The sequence below is a fragment of the Echinops telfairi genome, unplaced genomic scaffold (assembly GCF_000313985.2).
Source record: "Echinops telfairi isolate 266 unplaced genomic scaffold, ASM31398v2 ScPeMD7_7420;HRSCAF=8458, whole genome shotgun sequence".
NCBI lineage: Eukaryota > Metazoa > Chordata > Mammalia > Afrosoricida > Tenrecidae > Echinops > Echinops telfairi.
The window spans coordinates 28176326-28182629 of NW_022111320.1; positions in this window are offsets into that span (position 1 = coordinate 28176326).

Genomic DNA, 6304 nt, shown 5'->3' on the forward strand with positions numbered 1-6304 from the left:
TTCTAATATCCATTGCAATGACTATTGAACTCACAGGCAAAATTCATGATTAAAGGATTTATTAGGGAAGTTATTAAATTGTAAGGCCAGTGAGACATGCTCAAGGTTATCAGGGCATGTCACAGAGTTTGGTCAAGTCTGCACATAAATACCCCAAGGGCATCCCACTCTACTATAAGCCTCAACCCCGAAAGGCATTGCTTACCCCACTGTGTGGGTAAGCAAACCCAGCTCCCTGAATTACGTACCCAGAGACAACCCACTCCAGGAAGTCTCACCTCAAAGGCACTCACCCCAAAGGCACTCGCGCATCAACAAGCCCAAGCACCTGAATTAAAAGCCAGAGGGTACCCTACTCCGCAAGCCTGTCTCCTGCACAAAAGCAATCACCTTTACCTTCTTCGTGGGTTGGGAAGTTTATTTGCTGCTGGGACATGAATCAAAATCAGATGAAGCAACTGCAAACATCTGTTAACAAATGGAACATGGAATGTACAAATTATGCCTCTAGGAAAATTGAATGTCGTCAAAAATTAAATGGAACATCTAGAGATTGGTATTCTAGGCATTAGTGAGATGAAATGGATAGGCATTGACCATTTTGAATCAGACAACTATGTAGCTCACAGTATAGCAATTTTGAGTTGCTACATCATACCACTGTGCCACTGTGATTTTGGGCCTCAAATGGTACCTGGCACGGGCGTAAATATCTAATTTCTCACGAGCAACACTCTATTCAGGTCCCAGGTGGATAGTAAGTGCACTAGTTTCCTGTGTCAATATAAACACATTGCTACAATTTCAGTGGTTTGAAGCAGCAGAAATGTATTCCCTTACAGTTTGGAAGCCAAGCATCTAATGTTGACCTTACAGGACTAAACCCAAAATGTCAGTAAGACTTTTGCCTTCTGGTAGCACCCAGGAAGAGGCTGCCCTTGCCTCTTTCAGCTTCGGGAATCTTCCTTCGCTTTCTTGGAACATGCCACATCATCAGAACCTCTGTTTTCAGCCTCACTGTGTTTTCTCCTATCTGTGCCCAATCTCTTGTCTCTCTCTTATAAGAATTATAATTATATTTAGTGCTTACATGAAGAAGGAGTCTCTGGTTGGACTAATGGGTAAGGGCTCTCTACGAATTCAAAGGCTGCAGGTTGAAATCCATACAGGAGGTCCATGAAACTGTGCTTCAGAAACAATGCCAGCTTGAAATCCCAATGGAGCAGTTCTATCCTGACAGAGTGGTTTGCAATGAGTACAGAGTGATTCGATAGTAGCCAACAAGGAACGCTGGTGGCATAATGATTATATGCTGGGCTGCAAACTGCAATGGCTGCATGGCAAAGCCACCTGTAAGGGGTTATCATGGGGTTTGATTTCCCTGTGAGTCAGAATAGAACACATGCTTTAGAGTCATCCCAACTGTCTTAGTTTCCTCCCTCACTCGGTTGATTCTGACTCATAGCAAACCTACCGGGCAGAGTAGAAGTGCCCCACAGAGGTTTCTGAGGCTGTACGTCTTTCCAGGAGCTGCAAACCAACTAGTTTTCCTGTGGAGCAGCTGCTGAGTTCAATCTGCTGACCTTTCTGTTCGCAGTCCAACACATAACCCACTCTGCCACCTGGACTCCTTTCTAAGTTTCAAAAGGCTGTTGTAAGATAAACACCACAAATAACAACCAGCACAAATACCTTTCAACAGCACAAGTTTGTTTCCTCAGTCTTGGAGGTTGAAAGTTCAAATCAACGTCTCACCCTGGTGCTGTCTTACCAGATGGTTGCCCTAGGTGTGGCTTAGTTCTTGAGGATCCTAATATGCATCTGCCAACCTGCTTCCAGTCTTCACTTGAATCTGTGTCGAATATGCTCTTTTATAGGACATACTCTACCATTATATGGCCTCATTAACATAACAAAGAAAACTGTGCCCAAACAGGATTGTATCCACAAGTATATGTGTGTTAGGAGTTTCCTGAAATACACATTTGGGTCCAGGGGCTTCATGATTTATTCCATAACACCTCCTGTCGGGTACCGGTGTTGGAGATTTACATGTCACATCCAGTGAGTCACAGATTGAGAGATGGTTCCAAATGAATCCAAACCATTGCCTTCGTGTCCATTCGGACTTGTACCAGCATTCTCCTAGGATTTCCAGAGCTGTAAAGATTGACAGAAGGTGACTGTCATATCTTCTGTGGAGCTATTGCTAGGTTTGAACCTGACTCCTCTCTTAGCGGCTCTGCACTTGAGTAACTGCCTTCCGGGCTGCTTGAGTTCTTCCAGGCGCACTAATACGCACATTTCTGGCCTATATACCTGTGCAGAACAAACTCTAATAGCCAAAGAAATGTGGAGATGCTCAAACTGAGAGTAGAGCTTGCATGTAATAAAACGCCCTGACCAGATGCAAAGATGGCTTCTGCTGCAGTGGATAAGTTTGAAAACCCTTGCCTCCATATGCTTGTATCTCCTAAGTAAATTAGCCATGTAATTAAATTTCCAAACTGGCAATTGTTCTAGAGTGATAGAAAACATTACTAAGAACCATGCCTGGAAAATAATCTAAGACTGTATTAAGCAATGGCCACCATGCCTTTGTTTCTCCTTTTCATGCTTAGAATTCCACAGACTGTCATAAACAGTTGAATTCCATGGGATACCATTTACATTAAGGATATCGTAAATGCAGGTACTCATTATAAAATTTTCTTGATAGATGGCAATAAAGGGCCATTTGAAAAGAAGACTGGGGTTTCATGATAATATTTCAGCAAGTTAAACTAAACATTACCTGAGAAAAGGGATATCTAATTCCAATTTGTGTAAGGGAGACATATGGGCTGGCAGGGCTCTGTCAGTTTTCCCATCTGGCTTTTGCACTTGGAAATAGCCTTCGCCTTCTTTCCAATTTGGGTAGATGATTAATTCAACAGAGTTAAGAGTGGCATAGAGGTGCTCCTGTGCCAGTTCAGTAGGCTCTCTTTACCGAGTGTCTCTGGCATCACTTCCAATGTCTTTAATAGCATATTGTAATAATGCATTCCTAAGAAAAGGTCATCGCACACCATTTCTCAATTGTAATTGACAACAGAACTTGTTACTTTGAAGATAGATATTGAGGGAACAGTGCCTCGAATAATATGTTTTGACAAATATTGATTTTTGTACTTAATCTTCTAGAAGCTATGGATGACAGATGACAGGGCAATGCTGCATCTGCTCTGCCCACTACCAAGAAGTAGACATAGAATTGTGCATGGAGTGCCACCCACAGATGGACATGAGGGGAAGCTTTTAGAATCTAACTCGTGAGTGAATATAGGACACCATTTACTTCCTTGAGATAATTATTCCTTTAGGTCTGATTCCAAGCTTCAGATAACTTGAATAATAGCCATCTACTTTTGTAACACATACTATGAAGTAAAGATTAACAAGTCCTAAAAATTATTCTATTTCATTGGAAAACATGAAGAGAACCAGATAGCAACAGGTTAAATCCTCTGGGGGTGTTGTTTGGTCAATTTTCAACATATGTCAAGAATATAACCAGACGTCAGTTACAAGTGATTTGTATTAAGAGTCTAAAGATCAAGTGCAGATATTGTGGAGCAAGTTCATAAATTCAGAGACAATGTAAAGCTAGTTCAAATGTTGGCTGTTGAAAATTTTGTTCAAAGATACCCGAAGGTTTTTATTAGCGCAGGAGGAGTGGATGTACAATGATAATAACTGGTGCAAGGTGTTACAGGAAATGTAAGGGAGGGAAAGGTGACAGGGAGTTGATGGGGAGTTTGGGGGTAAATAATGAAGGCAGGAAGGGGGTGGAGCACTAGGGCTGACCTGGTTGCACAGCTCATTTTGGGGGTGAATCAACCATGGGAGGAGGGAATGCTCTAGGATGGATGTGGTGGTGATTGTACAATTCCCCTTGATATGTCTGAATGATTGAACTATTTCATTCGATGATATATAAATTATGTGCCAATAAAATTGTTGGCAGAAAAAAAGACTTATTTTAAATTCTGAAATAAATGGATTCAGTTCCCACAACTCTTTAAGTATTAATGAGAATGCGTTGATGATTTTAAATGATCTAATATTTGACAATGAAAAAGCCACTGCCTGAACACAGTATTGGCTCATGCCTGAGCCCATGTGCTATCTGCTTATATTAAAATGATTGATGCTCACAACCTAAAGTTGAGAGGGGGTCAAATGTAATTGCTTTATTTTAATGGATTCCTTCCTAAAACAGAAATATCGAAAGTCAATTAGATATCCCAAATCAGACTCACTGCCAACCAGTCAATTCTGACACCTAGCAACCCATAGAGCAGCACAGAACTGCCCCTGGGGTTTTATAAGACTGTACTTCTGTCCAGGAGCAAAAAGGCTCATCCTTCACCCCATGAGCAACGAGTAGTTTTGACTCCTCACCTTGCAGTTAGAGGACCAACATGTAACCACCTGGACTCCTTCAATTAGGTATTGCTATCACTAAATCTGAGAGCTGGTGGCACAGTTGTTAAGTCACTCAGTTGCTAAGTGAAAATTCGGTAGTGTGAACACGCCAGCTGCATGCCAGGTTGAAGATGTGGCCGTCTGATTCCCTGAGGGTTACAGCCTTGGACACTCGATGGGATAGCTCCCTTCTGTCCTACAGGGTGGAGGTATGTCAGAATCTACTCTAAGGCAGTCAGTTTGGTTTTTTTTTTTTTAATCACTGAAAAAATAAGTTGTAGTTCAGCCAGGTGCGTCTTGATGCAAGAAGATGACAAACAAGAACTAAGTGGGGAAAGCTTTGGCAGGGACCATATCCTCTGAAGAATGCTTAGGTCAAGGTTCCACTGAAAGGGTAAAACACCAAGGGCAGATCTTTTAAAATAAACATCTCAACATGTGGGTATTGTTCTCCTGCTCATCTTCTGAAGGGGTAATGATGGTTCAGTGATGGGGTTCTTGCTTTCCACACAGGAGACTCAGTTCAGCAAATGCACCTCTTGTGCAACCACCACCATCTATCAGTGGAGGCTTGTGTGTTCCAGGATCTGCAAGAGAACTTCCAATCCAAGAGGAGTAGGAAGAAATACCTGGAGATGGACTTCTGCAAATCAGTCGATGAAAACCCTATGAAGCAGAAGAGTCCAGTCCAAAACTGATCATGGTGTTGATGAGGGTCTAGTCAACATTTTGTTCTACTGTACACAGGATCCCCTTGAATCTGAGGGCCAGCTGCACAGATGTTCACAAAAACATCAAGAACATGAGTAGTGGATTCGAGAAAGTTCTTTTAAATAGTTTTCGTTCTAGTATTTTGGTTCGTTCATGAAGCATTTATTGAGTGCTTATTATTTTTCAGGCTCTGTTTTGTGTTTATTAGCTTCCTTACCATTTTTATTTAAAATTAATCAAGTGGTAATACAAAATGTTTACCCTACCATAAAGTCATATTATCTCCCTTCTTTTCCATGATGCTACTGTTTATGTTTGTTTTAGATGATTTCCAATATGTAAACATCCTATTTTAGTCCTTTTTATGTACAAGTAGCATTATTAATTAAATTAGAATACCAAATCAGAACCAAAATGAAAATTTTAACATTATAAATTAACAGGTGTGAAATAGTAATCACTCTACACATAATACTGTGACACCTACAGGCATGAAAGAGAAGATCTAGTATTAAAGATTTGTAAATTCTCATTTCTGAATTAGCCTTGTCCTTTGAATGGTTCAAGATACTATTGTTGCAGATTACCAGGAATAAAAATTCCATACAATCCAGCAATCCCTCTGTTGAGTATATATCTTAAAGAAGTAAGTCATCACACAGACATGTTATTATTGTTAAGCACCCGGCAGACAGTTCTAACTCATAGAACCCCTATATTGTTTGGTGCCATTGACAGTTCCGATCCATAACAACTTTAGGCACAAGAGAACAAAACACTACCCATTCTTGTGTCATCCTCACAATTGTTCCTACGACTGAGCCCATTCAGAACCACTGTGTCAAACCATCTCATTGAGGGCCTGCTTCTCCTTTACTGCTCCTCTGCCTTACCTAATGTGACGTCCTTCTGCAGGAACCGCTCTCTCCTGTTACGTGTTCAAAGTATATAAGAGGAAGTCTCCCCGCCCTTGCCTCGAAGGAGCACTCTGGCCACGATAGATCTGTTTGTCTACGGTACTTTCAATATTCTTCCCCAGCACAGAATTCAAATGCACTGATTCTTCTTCAGTCTTCCTGATTCAATGCCCAACTTTCACAGGCATGTGAGACCATGGGAAACACTA